Raw genomic sequence first — 9,145 nt, 5'->3', positions numbered from 1 at the left:
TTCAAATATACTTATTATGCCAAATAATATAGTGTATATTTATTATATATATATAAAAAAATTATCATATTATCAAAACAAAATACAATGCCAGGGGCGCCATTTCAGTTTTTTTTTAAGGTGTGCAAATAATTAAAGAGGCCAATTTTTTCCCACCTCCAGGCCAATCGTTAAAAAAACGTTTCTAGTGTTTTCAGTTTTTCATTACAGATTCATTACAGTATATCAAAAACATACTTAATAAAAACATATTTTTATAGTTAACACATTACATTCATACATTCTGTGTATATACTGTATAGTGTATAGTAAAAATATTTTTAGATAGAATAGATGCATATTATTATTATTATGTCTTTTGTCTATCTGTAACCAGGGGCGGACACAAGTATACACCAAGTAGCACCCCGGGCCCCCGTTTGTATTTACGATCCAGGCCTCCGATTACCACAGTCGATATACGGTATAATACTGGTATAATACGGTATTATATAAAATAAAAATAAAATAACATATTTCAACATCTCTACAAATAAACAACATGTTATTCTTAATTTTTTTATTATATTTACTTATAAAACTAAGGGCTCTTTCCTAATTTAGGTAGGTTTGAAAAAAAATACGGGCCCCTAATTAATTTTGCACCCCGGGCCAAAAATAGCCAGCCGCCCCTGTCAGTAGCCACTTACCATTTACACATATTTGTGTGTGCCAGTGGATAAAGTGATACCGATATCAATTTATCAATTATCAAATTAAAGAACACAATATTATAATATTATTTATGATTATCAGTGAATAGCTGCGGTGCATGCACAATTAAAGATTGGCAAACTGAAGGCCATCTAGCCATAGTATTAATTTAGGCCAATTGTGGACAGCAAAATTACTGCCCCCCCCCCCCCCCCCAAATGGCACCCCTGTACAATGCGTTAACGCGAATATAGTAACTGTCCTTGCCATTCTCTTGTTGGTTAGGTTACAACAATATTTATATAACAACCAAAACTAAAATGTTCATTCATTATGTTGTTTAAAAACAATTAGGTATATTTAATGTTTTTTTTATTTTGAAGTATTATCTAAGTACATAACCAAGTATATTTATTGAATTCGAGTAAAAGTATTAAACAATTATAATGATGCACGTAAAATGTATACCACAGACCACAGTTTTTGACTTTTAAGAGGAAAAGATTAATTATGTGAAAAAATATTGATAAATCATTATACCCATCATACCGGTGGCGTATTTAGAGGTGGCCGATGTGCCCGGTCACTACCCTTGGTCTGTGTAATATAGGGGCAAGCCTATATTTCTATATATATATAGTTTTTAATCTAGTTCCCCCCCCCCCTAGGTAGATATCTGAGAGAGTCATTGCATAGTTTATGTCAAGTATAAAAAAATACAAATGTTTATCTAATTTTATATCTAGATAAATTCCTATGAATAATCTATTATCTCTGTGTAGAGAATATTTTAGTTATTTATTCCTAACACTGCCTATTATGATACTTGATGGTCTACATTATCTCTGTTCGTATGTTGGTTTTTTACGATTATTCAATTTTTAAATGAGTTATGAACATTTTTAATTTACGCTATATAAATGCGTACATACAACATACATAGCGTATTACCATCAAGTTTCATCATAGGTCGATTTAGTCTAATTTTGAAATTAACGGAGTTAAACGTGGTCTAATGAGCGTAAATTTGCTTCATCCACTGAAATATATTTAATTTATACTTTTAATGGATTCTCTTCAAGTAGTTGTTGGTAATTTTTTTTTATTTCTTTTAGCAACTTTTCTGTACAATATATCTGATGTTTACTTAAATCCAACTCAAGTTCATTAATTATCTTTTCATGATAAATTTTCGTTTCTTCTTTTTGTAAACTATATCTTTCAATCAATGTTTCATACTCTTTTGTCTTCAATTGAAATCCATCAAGTAAGTTTTTAATATCATCATATTTTTTGTCAATAACAGATTTTAGACAAGCACATTCTAATTGAATTTTTCTATTTTATCTTCCAGACTATAACAACAATCTTTTCAATCTTTGTACATAATTAATGATTTGTTGTATTGTTTGGTTAGGTTTTCAAGTTTATTTTGTAAATCTTGTATAGACAGCTCTGAACTAGTCTTAAATGCTTCAAATTCATCTGACAATGACTGATAATTGTGTTCACTTGTTTTAGTCATTGCTCAATTGGTTCTTTAATTATTCCAACTCATTTAGGTAATTAAAAGATAAAAATTTCTGATTCCAAAACTTTTTCTGTCAATTTTTTTATTTTTAATTCTATACTTAGGGAAGTTGTGTTTTTGAGATTTGAGATTTTCAAGTTCAAGGCCAAGTTTTTCTTTATCATTTTTAACTTGTTCTTGCCATTTTTTTCCCTTTTTTTTATGTCTTCTTAGAACTGTTTGATTTTATCTTCATATAGTTGTTAGACATTTTTGTGGTCATTTACTAAGTCAGTTACAAATTGGTGTTTTTTAGTCATTATAAGGCTGACAAACATATCCAATAAATTTGACAAATTATGATCAGTAGGAATACCAGTAATTTTTCCAGTTTCAAGAAGATTAATTTCGTTTATAATATTTCTTTTACCGTTTCTCAATTCTGAATCAATATCATAGCTATAATAAATTTGTTCTTTATTAGTCTTTATCAGTGTTAATCAGTTACACGTTAAAAACGCGTATACCAACTGAAGCTCCACACAAACTGAATAGGGTTGCCGAATGTCAAAAACCCGAAGTTAATTTTATGATTTTTTTTTGAACCTATCGAATGACACAGTGATCTGCAAGTTAAAAATAATGGTGTGGAATATTTTCCACAGTAAAAACCGGCTAATAACCATGCAGTTGAAGTCTTAAAAAAAAAAAATCCTATAACCTTCTAGTTATTTACCCAAGGATTTCAATGCGACGAAAATAGACAGTGTTTGCGCCTTTTTATTTGCAAGTCAGCTGCAATTTCAAAAAAAAAAAATAATGATGTCGGATGTCAATTTTATTACTATACATATATAGATAGTATACATCATAATATAAATATCTATATACTTAAGAGTTTATATTTTAGGATCGGATTATCCCTTCAAGCTAAGAGTCACTAATGGGTGACAATTAAGTGGGTTATCAATTAAGCATAAGATGTTTTCAGTCTCTTTTCAAATATACCTACTTATTAGTTATTATGCTTAATTAGTACAGCTTGTGTATATTTATTATAAAGAAAAAAAAGTATTATATTATCAAAACAAAATACAACGCGTCAACTTAAAAAAGTCTGAACCAAAGATTCTTTTACTAATGACTACCTACCGTAAAATGGGGTGATTCCGGACAACACGATGTTTTTTATTTATCTTATAATTTTAGAATACACGTTTAATAAAAGTTGAAAACTGATACTCCACGTTAATTTCTATTTTAACCTCTATAGAAAATAACAATTATTGATGACATAATGTCGTCATAGGTAGTACATGTTATGGAGGTAAATATACAAAATATTATATTTTTGGATTTTTAAATTATATAATTTCTGTAGCACAACAACAAATAGACATATTTGATTGCGGTTTTCGGCAACTTTCTCTGTAACTTGTCTGTGTTCATTGGTATATGTGCACATTGTTAATTTACTTGATCTCCCACTGTAGTACTACAGTTAAATCGTCTTAATTATTACAAAACGTGGGGTGACTTTGGAAAACATATTAACTATGCCCAGATCATTTGTCAACAATTGTATCCAATGTAGGAGGTCGTTCGTATAAGAATTATTATTCTTATGGTATTAAAATTTGGTTGATGCTGTTAGATATAAATAAATGGCAATACGACAAGTAATAAATACATTTGAAGTTGACATTTTTATAAAAAAGTAAAGAATTATTTTTTTAGAATATTAAATAAATTATGTTGTATTTGTAATAAATGTATGGGGTTTTTTTATTTCAATGTATTCACAGATATTATTCTATACTATGAGATTAAAACTGGTTTCACTTTTTTCATGTTAAATGTAAAAATGTTCGCTATATAGTATAGTATAGCTATCTATGCATTTATTAAAGATAAAGCCAGAGGGCAGAGGCCCACTCGGCCCCCTCCCCCGTGCGCACGCCCTTGTTTTTATCTAGTGCCCCCCCACCCATAGAAGATTTCTGGCTAAGCTACTACATAAAGTGTAGTTAAGTGTGAAAAAATACAAAAAATCTATTTTTTATCTAAATAAATTACATAACTTATAACTATAGATAAATACTAACTTTGATAATTTAGAGTTAAATTATACACTTGTGTACAAACCATACGGAGTCTGGCGGTCCGCAGGTACATTCCCTACCTGATAATATACTGTTGTGAATCTCAGTGACAGTGTCGGTCGAAATGGCTAGACATTAAAATATAATATCATTTACATTTAATAAGACATTGCTTCCACAGCGTGTTAAGTACACCCAAAAGGAGTCGAACAATCATAATTTTTTTTCAAGGCAACGCCGGTTAATTTAGCAAGTATTAAATATTATGAGCTATAAGTACCTATGCTAAAGCCTAGTTTACGAAAGAATGGTAGTAATATTATAGTAACTCCAAACACTAATCCCTGTAATGGACAATTTAAACTATAAAAACAAATTCATAGTCAGAAACGAAAGAAACCACAGGCGGGCGGTGGTAAATTTTTCTGATTTTTAAACTATAGTAATAACTCTCCCAGGTCAACATTATGTTTGCTTGAATGAATTATTATTTTTTATATATTATGTATGATGTTCCGTGGTCACGCTATATACCTGGTAGGTAGTATTATAAGAGGTTCTCGTGATGAAATAATTGAAGTGTATAACCTTGAGTAGGTTTGTACGACGATAAATATATTATCTTGGTAATTTAAAAACTTGCTGTTGTACCTACTTAGCCAACGATTTTATAGTTTTGCTGCTATTACATGAAATTTAACGAAATTACGCCTATAGGTTGGAAACTGGAATGCGAGAATATGTGAAATCAGCTAATTTTTCTCCTTTTGACTCGCATCTCAAAATTATTGGCATCAGATACTTGACAGCGAGCCAAGTTCTATTGCACAGTCGTAGAGGATTAAATATTTAAATGTTTCGAAAAATTATTATTGGTGGACCGATTTTGAGTGACAATTTGTGGATTGCGGAACACCAGAAAGATCCAATGATCAAAAATGTAATTGGATAATTTAAAATATCGTCTGCATTGATGAGAATGCCTAATATGAAAGGGTATAAGCCCCCCCCCCCCAGGTTTATCCGTAACCCACAGTTTTTAATCATATTTTAGTTTGAAATATTAATTATCAGAGTTTGTGATGCTGATACAATGTTAGCCAACCCAGAAAATGTCCCTAGTGAGCCTATGCTGATGTCAATCAATTTATAGGCGACAGACTCGCCTGTAATTTGTTCATCGATTTCGCTGTTGATTGTTTTTACATTTAGCTACAATATAGGAGTTATTTGTTACAAGACACGTTCCTACGGACAATTAATAACAACTATAACAATATGAACATATTATATATTATGATTTATGATATAGGCTTATCGCATCTGCAGTACCTATGTTAGAAATGTAAACGATACTACTATTATATTGTCATTCAAATAGTTAAAACCTTTGGGTACTTATAACACTATAAGTACTAACGCTGTTTAATGATGGTTGTACATAATATACTTACATTTTTACATAATATGTAATGTGTAATTATAAATTATTATATATCTATAACATAATACAGTTGAAGTTATTCAGTAGTATCAGTTATCCGCATATTATTTTACTGCAGTTGTAGCTATTAATTATTATAATTTATAGCTATAGTGTACAATGATAAAATATAATTAGTATAATATTATATATAGTACATATACATATTTAGTCATATATTATACCTAGACACACCTAATGTCACATAACTACATATTATTGTATCTATATATATATATTTTATTTATGTATAGCCAGCTAATTATTACAAAATACAATTTAATATTTAAATTGTTAGTAGGTAATGATTAAGAAACTTGATTTATTTTTGGATTTATAGATAAGTATATGTTTAAATATTCTATATGTATTATGTATTCTAATTTACATAATTAAACATACACAACACAATAACATTATATTTACCTATATAATATAATATATTATTATTATTGAGTTGCGAAGATATTTGGTGGCTGGGTGTATGCGAAGAAAGCACATTTGAAAGATTCTAGTGTATAGGTGATCTATAATGTTTAAGATATTAGTAATATTAATTATAGATATAACATCATGGATTCACCCATATGCGTAATTTTGTTAAATTTCATGTAATAGCAGAAAAACTAAAAAATCGTTGACTAGGCATAATTACCTTCTTAAATTATCCAGATTATATATTTATCTACAAAATCACTAACAGTTATAATACACTTCAATTATTTCAACATTAAAACCTTTTATATCACCAAGATATAGAGTGAACTTCAATATTTCTTCAAATTACATAATATTTTGTTTTATTTATTTATTTATTTATTGGACAATCAACTTATAACATACATACATACATATTTTTAATTTCCCGTTGATACCTTCTCCCTATAGGCTATAAGCAAAGCTTGTGGTGAGAGTCGGGAGTCTATTAAAATAATTATTTATTACATTTTAAATACGCGTATCTATTTAAACCTAGGTATAATTTTAATTTATTTGCTAAAACATAATATAATAGTGACTATACAACAATAACAAAAACAGACATGCAATTTATTATAATGAAACACTAATCAAGCCGTAATCGCATGTATACCTATATAATTTGTATAGTTAATTTGAATTTACGTACATTATTATCAATTTGTTTAATATTCAATAGCAAGTTGATTAAATAATTTTATACCTTTATTTATATAATAATTCACCAACAGGGTAGTATATATTTGGTTTGATTAATCTTAAATTACCACTATAATTCTCCCCCCTTGTATTACCTATATAGGTTATAAGTACCTACTAGTTGAACCCGTGCACTTCGTTGCCCGTAAAAATTCGCAACTCTTAAAAAAGTTATGTTTGTTCAACTCCTTTTGGCCTTTGGGTGTAGATAACTTGCTGCAGTAAGTGCAATCAGCCACGCAACCTGGTAGGCAATCCGACCACGTCGGATCGCGGACAAAGGGCAACTCTTTCACCTTGGTAGGCAATGTTCAATAATTCGATTTGATGCAAGCCCGATCCGCCTGAATAACCAATGGCAACTATAAATAAATAAAAATAACATTTCCACTGTGAACCTCAATGTCCCTGTTTGAGTATCTCCTTAAAATGCGAATTTTGGCAATCCTTTCTTATTGTAGATACTGTGAAAGTATTATACACAAGTATATATATACGACAAGTTTTATTTAACATATTATACTATATATTTTTTGTGTCTTACATTAATACATTCTATAATCTGTAAATTAATTTTTTTACGATAAAAAAATTAGCAATATGTCTGTGGTCCGTTTCACGTTGACTCTATTTCCGTTATTTGATAATCGGTGCAACCATTATCGGGTACGACGATTGGCTTCTTTGTCGCCATCGATTTTTGCGTTATTGAGTTTAAATACAATAAGGCAATATTAAAGGCAAATATAATAAGAAACATTTTTGCTATTCTAACAGAGTTGGGCGTGTGTTTATAGCTAGTCTTGTCAGTTGTCACCCTCGACATCTTTATATTGAAATGATTATATTATAGTTATTGTGGCCAACAATGTATCTCAAGTCTGCGTTCAGAAAAAATAGCATATTGGTATTAAACTGTCTGTGAGCTCTTTGATCTGACGTGTAATTTACTATTTTCAACCGAACAGACTAAAATACATTTATTTTTTTTTTAAGTTTAAGTTTTAATTATAATAAACAAAAATGTCTCATTGATTATTCAGGCACGTTTATGCATAATATTTCGCTGTGCTCTCCTGGTCATACGGTAATCACTGATATGATATTGGTGGACTTAACATTAAATATTTAAACATGTTAATAGTACCATAATGGTTCTAAGGTAGGTATAATGGTTCTATGTATATGAAAATTTATTCGGTTAAACTAACCGAAATTACAGTCATATATTCTATTAAAATAGTTCCCGTTTTAAGGATTTAAGAGTTATAATAGTAAACAATTAGATAAAATATTATATACAATGCCATTCAGTTAACCGATCAGAGTTTTTGATGACCGAAAAAAAATTATAACATGAATATTGCACCATTGTCCCATCCTTAATTTAAATAGCTATTATAACCGATAAAACTATAAGAGAACTTATAATATAACATTCTGGCTTGTAATTTTTCGTCGTAATTAACAAAAACACTGAAATGATAAAACATTATATCACAAAAACTATGCTAAACTTTTAGTATCAAATTATTTTATAATAAATAAAATATATAATATTTATCTATTTATTTCTAATTTAAAAACGGGCATGATGCCCAATAGTGAAACATACAATTCAACAAAAAATACATATTACTTTATAGAAAAATTAAACTTATAGACTTGACAACCAAAAATAAAATAATTACTTAAAACAAATACAAATATGATGTATGTTAAATACAAATTTTAATAATTTTATTTTTTGTTACAAACTGATTAAAGTAGAGTGTCATTGGCCAGACGCATCATTCGATCAATTGGATAATTCTAACCATAATTAGTGATATGAAAAGGAATATCAAAGGTAAAATATGATCTAGTGAAACGAGCAGGAATCTTAAGTTAATTCGAGAAAAAAGATAAGGGCATACTTAATTAATATGTCCATATATGTGTTAATATTATGAATAAATAGAAACAATATTGTCCAATTTTGTTTCATCTTGATTACTTACCCTATAATTGATGAATTGTGAATCGTAGGTATCTAAGTAAGTGTACAATACTATTGTATATTTGATCAATATTTGTTTCTGGGTAACTGAAATTTATAACTGCTTTATAGACATGAACATATTTTCAAAACAAATTACTTAATAGGATGCTACCATGGGAATTTTGTTTGTCTCCGCC

This window comes from Acyrthosiphon pisum, chromosome A1 (genome assembly GCF_005508785.2).
Source record: "Acyrthosiphon pisum isolate AL4f chromosome A1, pea_aphid_22Mar2018_4r6ur, whole genome shotgun sequence".
Taxonomy (NCBI): Eukaryota; Metazoa; Arthropoda; class Insecta; order Hemiptera; family Aphididae; genus Acyrthosiphon; species Acyrthosiphon pisum.
Note: the sequence above shows the minus strand (reverse complement) of the source record.